Source organism: Salvelinus sp. IW2-2015, linkage group LG6.1, assembly GCF_002910315.2.
Source record: "Salvelinus sp. IW2-2015 linkage group LG6.1, ASM291031v2, whole genome shotgun sequence".
NCBI classification, from domain to species: Eukaryota; Metazoa; Chordata; class Actinopteri; order Salmoniformes; family Salmonidae; genus Salvelinus; species Salvelinus sp. IW2-2015.
The window spans coordinates 2917301-2925556 of NC_036845.1; the positions used below are offsets into that span (position 1 = coordinate 2917301).

Here is an 8256-nt window from a genome sequence, read left to right on the forward strand (position 1 = left end):
TGGTTAAATAAAGATGAAATATATATATATTTTTTAATATATATATATATATTTTTTAAATTGTGTATGTGTGCCATTCAGAGGGTGAATGGGCAAGACAAAGTTAAGTGCCTTTGAAATGGGGTATGGTAGTAGGTGCCAGGTGCACCTCTGTCAAGAACTGCAACGCTGCTAGGTTTCCCACGCTCAACAGATTCCCGTGTGTATCAAGAATGGTTCACCACCAAAAGGACACCCAGCCACTTGACAACAGTMGGAAACATCGGCATCAACATRMGCCAGCATCCCAGTGGAACGCTTTCGACACCTTGTAGAGTCCATGCCCTGACGAATTGAGGCTGTTCTGAGGACAAAAGGGAGGAAGGGGGGTGCAACTCAATATTAGGAGAGTGTTCTTAATGTTTTGTACACTCGGTGAAATAGGCCTGTGTGTACGATTTCAGTTTGGTCCTTTGTCTTAGTGATGTGACCAAGGAATGCTAAGACAAACAGAAACCATAATGTAAACAGAATATAAATTACCAGAACTGACCACTAGATGGTGGTATGCACTTACAATAACACACAGGTTCAGACAGGTGTGGACATGTCTGTTTACAATGTAACATGGACATAATAACAGTATGTATACCTAGAACTCAGAGGTAGTTACTAATATCAGTACATAAGTCTATAGAGTTGAACACTATATCGATATCACATGGTTTGCTTAAAACAAAAACACATTTAGTTCTATAATGATGATTCCCCTCAAAACGAAAAGTACACTTTTTGGTAAGTTCCCTGAACATTCTTCCTCCTGCGAGAAAATATAACATTTGAGTCCTCCAGGGATCTAGTTTGGTTTGTGCTAATGTTTGATTATATATACGATCTATGAGTATAACATGTATTCACTGTCAGTAAACATAGTAGAGCCTAGACGTTAATTCATAGCTGCATTATACAACATATCTGGGCTTTGTTTCATGCAGTATCATGCCCTTCAGTCACACAGTCAAAAGATTGAAGGCAAACAATTTCACCCCATTGATTATTTGTCATATTACACTTCCTACTAAGGTCATTCGATTAGATTAAGTTTGATTTGTCAACACACATTAAGAAGTGACTGCTCCGCTGACACACTGAGAATTCCCTTTCACAGTCAGTCAGTGCAGCCGTAACCCGGAGAGAGGGTACTGTGATGTCATGATATGGTGTGAGTAAAGTTAAAAGAAACATAAACCATGTCTCCTTATAAATGCATTCAATACATCTTAATATTTACATTGAGTATTCTTATTGATGAGGATGAATGAGACCATATGGAGGCAGGTATACTACTTCTTCACTGCCCTTAACAGACAAATGATCATATTAGCATTGGTTTAGTTAGAAACAGTTTCCCAGAGACAGATCTAGTCTAGTCCTGGACTAAAAGCAAGTTCAATGACGATCACGATTCTCCATTGAAAGGGCGTTTTAGTCTAAGACTAGATTTAATCTTTGTTCGGCAAACCGGGCCTAAGAGGTATGATTGGGTTTGGGTGTCTTTGACTACCGTCTGATGAAAAACGCACAGAGATTTGAACAGACTGAGCTTTGGGACAATAGGGTTCAGATCAGGTAAATTATCAAAAAAAATAACAAGATTGCTTTGGCTGTTTGTGTGTCAGTCCATTCCAGTTGTCTTCTTATTGCAATTGATAGTAGAGCGGATGTCAATGAACCTGACTGAGCAATGGAAACACAAGGGTGACTGACCATTCCTGTGCTACCAATCTGAGGTAGATGAGGCTGAATCTGTCCAAGAGGTAGCTAAGATTATAGGTCTATCTATGTGGAGATGGATTGAGTTGCCCAGGGGTAACTAAGAGTGTAGGTCTATCTATGTGGAGATGGATTGAGTTGGCCCAGAGGTAACTAAGAGTTAGGGTCTATCTATGTGGAGATGGATTGAGTTGGCCCAGAGGTAACTAAGATTATAGGTCTATCTATGTGGAGATGGATTGAGTTGGCCCAGAGGTAATTAAGATATAGGTCTATCTATGTGGAGATGGATTGAGTTGGCCAGGAGGTAACTAAGATTATAGGTCTATATGTGGAGATGGATTGAGTTGGCCCAGGAGGTAACTAAGATATAGGTCTATCTATGTGGAGATGGATTGAGTTGGCGCAGGAAGTAGCTAAGATGTACAGCGTTTGGTAGAGGGAGAGTCTGGGAGGGATTGGGGAAGTAAAATAGATACTTTACTGTCCATTTGGTTAGAAATGTGGATCTGCTTGAGGTTGCRCKYGAGGTAGCTCAGGATGTGTCTGRGTGAGGAGGAGACTGATCAGACTGAAGGAAGGGTTTTTTATTGGACCAGAGGTAATACTAACAGGTGGCATCCGTCCATGGTGGATGTGGATCAGGATTGTTTCCACCTGTGGTGCACTCCAGATCTCCTCTGGATCTGTGCCGGGTCTTCCGGAGAGCTGGAGGACTTGCTAGAGGACTTGCTGAGGGGGGAGGAACTGTCCTGAGGGGGCTGGGAGTGCCTGTTTCCCTGCCTGGGACTGGGGCTGTAGGAGGTGGTGGTAAAGGTACCGGGGTACTGGTCCACAGTAGTGCGTCTTCCCCGAGTGGCTGTGGCAGGGCCAGGAGACAAGGGGCCGGGGGGGCGGTGAGGACAGTGGGCCACCATGTGCGTCGCGCTCTGGCAGTAGTGGCACTTCTTTGGCTGGGGCGGCAGGCCACACTCTTTGGCATGGTGGTCTAGTCCTCCACAGTTATAGCATCTGAGACAGAGAGTGGAGATCCTTGTCACATTCCAATTCACAAACAATACATTTCTTTCAACTTCAGGGCGTATTTATTCTGAATTCAAAGAATAAAACCTAGAACTTCTTATATGGGATATCATTACATTTTCTCTAGAATGTAATGCATTATGGTACAAATCCAATTATAACATGCTTACTAGATTGGTTTAATTATATTTACCCAAAATCTGTTGGTCCAAATGTATCCTTTAGATGGCAGCATTTCACATAGAATACACCATAGAATATGCATATAATACACCACAGAATACACCAATACTGAACCTAACAGAAAACATTTAAAGCGACCAATGCATATACAATACTTCTCATATGTGGTCTCATCAAGAGATGACAAATAAAATAAATAGATGAATAGATAATTATTTTCCCTGCTAAAATGCGCTTTAATAACAGTTGCCAACATGCTGATATGTATAGCTTACTGCCAAATGTATATAGAAATTAAGTATGTCTACAACAGGCCTAAGGCCTGCAATAAATAACCAAGACGCTGCTCACAGGCGGAAACAATGACAAGGCGAAACAGTGATGACAAGGCGAAACAAAGCAGGGTTCCACACAGGGAACTAAGGCGTGTCACTCCAGGCTGTCACATGGTCTGTTTTACTGAATCAAAAAGGAAGCTATTCAATTAACTGGTTAATATAAGAGCAAATCATACCAATTCATTTGCAATAGACGTGATCATTAGATATCAGGTCATAAACAGATAGGCTCATTACGACATTATTAACTTGCAGTCAGATGTTATAAGGCTACATTTCAGGTCGGTCACTCAAAAAGTTACATATTGCAGCTTTAACTCTTTCAGATGGAAACAAAGAGTTTCGCATGACTGAGCTGGAGGCTTGCAGGGGGTCCCTCTCGGTGGCATCTTCAATTAGAACATGCGAGGGGGGAGAGGGAAGGAGAGGAGAGGGGGAAGGGGGAAGGGCATTGGAATTTAGGTTTCATCCAGGCTAGTTCGCTTGCTTGGGAGTTTACCTACCAATACCCCCTCCTCCACTCCCCAACCCCCACCACATAGACTCCCATTCTAGCTGGTAAGAGTGAATAACCAGTTTTCACAAGACAAGCTGGTAGTAAAGGTTTCACAAGTGTCGCTGAATCTATGTTTTTATAACACATCAATCACATAGGCAGGCACTGTTTAGACACATGGTTACATAATTCCCACAACGTTTATGTTTGCATCATTTCTAATACTTGCACAGAACAACAAATCAGCTGAGGTTTGACTTTCAAGTCAACTAATAACTCAAGTGAAGAGAAAGGTGTTGGCACAATTTATTTGTAAATTCCAAAATGTTCAAATATTGTCAATGTTTATAAAGATCGGGGAGCCAAGAGTTTAACAGTGTAACACTGTAATACATCAATCCATGAAATAAAAAATACAATAAACCAATATAAAGAATATAAAAAAAAAAAATTCTGGTGGATGTACTAAAGGGAATGTAGTTTTAATAAAATGTTTTTAATCTGCCAATTTGGATCCAACCAGCAGCTCTGTTACTGACCCAGAAAGGTCAGGGGTTAGAGGTCAACACACTGACCTCAACATATTTCTATTCCTTCCTTTGAAGAAAGATCCCTCTTACATTATAACAATGGGGAGGGAAATTAGGATGAAATGTCTACACAAAAAATAAGTATACATTGTTAAATAAATGTGATAATTGATGTAGCATAGGCCTAACTCGGGTCATAAAATTAGTATCCACCATAACGCAACATGATGCAATACAACATCACCTAATGATGAATAAAAGGGCAATCCTGTAAAAAATAGAAAGCCTGTTTCTGAGAATTCCTCTTCAGTCTAAAGTGATATTTGCTATACATTAAAACATTGCATCTGGATGGGAAACAGCTGTTAAAACAGAACCTCTACAAATGTGAACGTTTGACATAATGTGAATAATGCAGCAGGTATACTCCACACAGAACCTCTGAATCATACACAGGTAAATACGAATATGCAGCTACTGCTAAATATATTACATCAATGCTCACATACACAGGCACACGCACATGCATGTACGCACACACAAACACACACCACTAATGATCACGGCAGTACTACCCTGTTCCTTCCAACATCATCTGTTCTGTTGCCAGTCTCAGTCTCAATTCCCTCCCTGAATTCACCCATAACTGAACATTGACTTGAAAGGAAAGTCTGTGCTAGTAATTCTATGGTTCACTCACCGGTCTCCCTTTGGCTTCCATCTCTGCGGCGGGGCCGGGGGTTTGGGTTTCTGTCTCCTCTCACTGCCCGAGCAGGGGCCTCTCCCGGGGCCCGTGACTTGTACAGACTCCAGGCCCCTGGGGGACCACTGGAAGGTAAACTCTAGTGGCTCTCCCTCCCGCAGGCTGCGAAAGCCCTCCATGTGCAGTTTGCTCTGGGATAGAAGGAGGATAGGACAGGGGCAGGATAGGGAGAAGAAGACACAGGTTACACAGGGATCTCATGGTCTAGTCACACACAGTAAAACTAAATCAACCRWCCTCTCACTTCCTATACCAGAGGATTCAGATGGACCGTAGCACACTACAGCAGAACACTATACTTTCTTAATGCATTCATCTTAACGTAGCTGGGTGAGACAACCACATCTCACAGTCYTAGTGAGTAAAACTTTCCTCAGTAAAGCAGCTATCAGCAAAGCCAGTGCTAGTAAGAAAAGTCAAGTTTCAGTCTTACATGATGATCTGTGAACTCAATCATCGGAATCTTAGGCATTCAGTTGCTAATATAGATCACTAAATGTTTCTAAAATGATTTAATGGCAAGTGAAACAGGATTTTGGTGTAAAAAATGAATTTGTTGAATATAATCTTGTAATAACAAATATATTATAATTACTACTATTAACATCACTATTGTCCCATTATAAAATACAAAAACATAATTTTTTACAGGTATTGTCACGTTCCTGACCTATTTTATGTTATTTTTGTATATGTTTAYAGGGTCAGGGCGTGAGTTGGGGTGGGCATTGTATGTTTTGTGTTTTCTATGTTTAGGGCACTTGAAATTAGCCTTATATGGTTCTCAATCAGAGACAGGTGTTTGACGTTTTCCTCTGATTGAGAACCATATATAGGTTGGCTGTTCACACTGTTTGTTTGTGGGTGATTGTCTCCTGTGTCTTCCGTGTCTGTGTCTGCGCACCACACGGGACTGTTTTGGTTGTTCGTTCATTTGATGTAGTCTGTTTCTGTTCGTGAGTTCTGCGTGTAGTTATGTAAGTTCCATGTTCAGGTCTGTCTACGTCGTGTTTGMTATTTTGTATATTTCAAGTATAGTTCGTGTCAGTGTTCGTCGCTTGTCAATAAATCATTATGTCAACATACCTCGCTGCGTATTGGTCCACCGATCCTTCTCTCCTCTCCTCGTCCGAGGAGGAGGAAGACGACAGCCGTTACAGGTATAAAATATGTATTACAACCTAAATCATATCTTACTGTTTGTGAAACTTTAAAACAGTTGGTTCCCTTTCCTTATTTGTTAAATATAATTGTATGTATGATCTATTCATGTGTCAAATAATATTAATTGCTTGATTGAAGTTCATGAGTAAAAAAAATAAAAAAACATTTCATCCATCAAAGAAATACACGATTACCTAATAGAAAATACTATTTCACAATTATTTTATTATAAACATTAAATAGTAGCTATATATAGTATATACATGGTAATACTATTTATGTTTTATCAAATTAAACACAGATAATTTAGGTTTTGAATATATTCAAAATATCCTAATAATCTCTCAATTAGAGCTTTATTCCTTTTCTTAAACAACTTTTCATAAACACGTTTTACTATTTTACATCTAATTACATTTTCATGGATCTTGTCCAAAATAAATGTTTACAAAATTAATTCATACATTTACAGCAACTGTTACCTCAACTACAGCCTTAATTAAGCCAATTTACCCCCAGTTCACAGTACATAATAACTTTTTTCTAATACACAAAAGGAATACTACTGATTAAAACGAATTATTTGACTTCTGTGAAAGTTGTTTACAGTAATGTAAATTATTGCATGTCTGAACAACTGCAGTGACAAACCCCCTCCCCTAAAAACGAATAACTCAATCTAGCAACGAATAAAAAAAACGGAATAACTCATGAATCCTAATGAAACCACATGCAACGAAACTTAACCCTTTACAGAGGCCAACAACTAATCTAGCCCATATTTCTACGAGTCACTCGTAGTCACCGATTTGCGTTTCAACAGAAGTCAAAGCATAGGTTCAGGATTCTCTGCTCCAGACACCTCGTTCTCCTCCTGACATATCTGAGCCATCAGCCCAGCTCTCTGTTAGCCCTGCTGGAGCCACTCTGGGCTACCACAGACCAACCCAGCACCGCAGCCATTTTGCCTGTTTTCGGTTGGGGGAGTGAGTAAGTTGGCCTGGAGAATTTGGGAATGAAAAAGGGCATAGAAGAGAAGGGAAAGAGAAAAAGAGAGCAAGGAGAAAGAGGAAGGGTACGGGGTATATACAGTACTTTAATTTCATTTTTCCAGCACATGGTCTGTTTACTAGCTCTTCCAATAGTGGAGGAAGCTTTTGCCACTGGACGGCTTGATTGAGAGAAACGTGATATGAATGAGAGGGTTGGAGAGGCCAGATATGATGAATAAATGACAAAACCCTAGAGTTCAGGCTGCGTCAGGCTTCAGCAAGTTTAACTCCTGAATATACCTCAGGAGTTTGTTGAGCTTCAACTGTTTCATCGTCAACAGATCACAACAAATTCCCAGTTTAAAGAGAGAAATTCCCCCGCTTGAAGCAGTTATTCAGGTCATTCTACAAAGCCATATGCGGTCTCTCCACAGTCCTGTCTACAGAAGCATCCTGTTAGTCATTTGTTAGTCACATTCAAGCTATGCAAGGAAACCTACAGTATATCAATCCACGCAACTTTGTGAAACATTCCCAGAAYTCAGTCTCAGATTCATGCACCAAATATTTCCCAGTTAAAATMAATCTGAATTGTAATTGAAGAGTGAGTAAATCATTCATTGCAGTGGTCTCAAAAGCCCGTGGAGACAGTGATTCAACATCAAACAAGCAGTGGTCAAAAGCACGCAGACAGATAACATACTGCAACTGCATTGCTCCAACAGTGTTGGTTAGCAGCTAGATGCACTGTCGTCATATGCATTTCATTCATGTCTCTGCATGGCCGGTTCCCCTCTCTCCACTGGGATTCTCTGCCTCTAACCCTATTACAGGGGCTGAGTCACTGGCTTACTGGTGCTCTTTCATGCCGTCCCTAGGAGGGGTGCGTCACTTGAGTGGGTTGAGTCACTGACGTGGTCTTCCTGTCTGGGTTGGCGTCCCCCCTTGGGTTGTGCCGTGGCGGAGATCTTTGTGGGCTATACTCGGCCTTGTCTCAGGATGGTAAGTTGGTGGT

At 40.8% G+C, this 8256-nt stretch overlaps 1 pseudogene; it reads right to left on the bottom strand.

Annotated features, from left to right (window-relative positions):
• Positions 1-2086: 2086 nt before the first annotated feature.
• The window catches only part of LOC111964903 (protein lin-28 homolog A-like), a 19260-nt pseudogene continuing 13090 nt past the window's right edge, over positions 2087-8256 (bottom strand).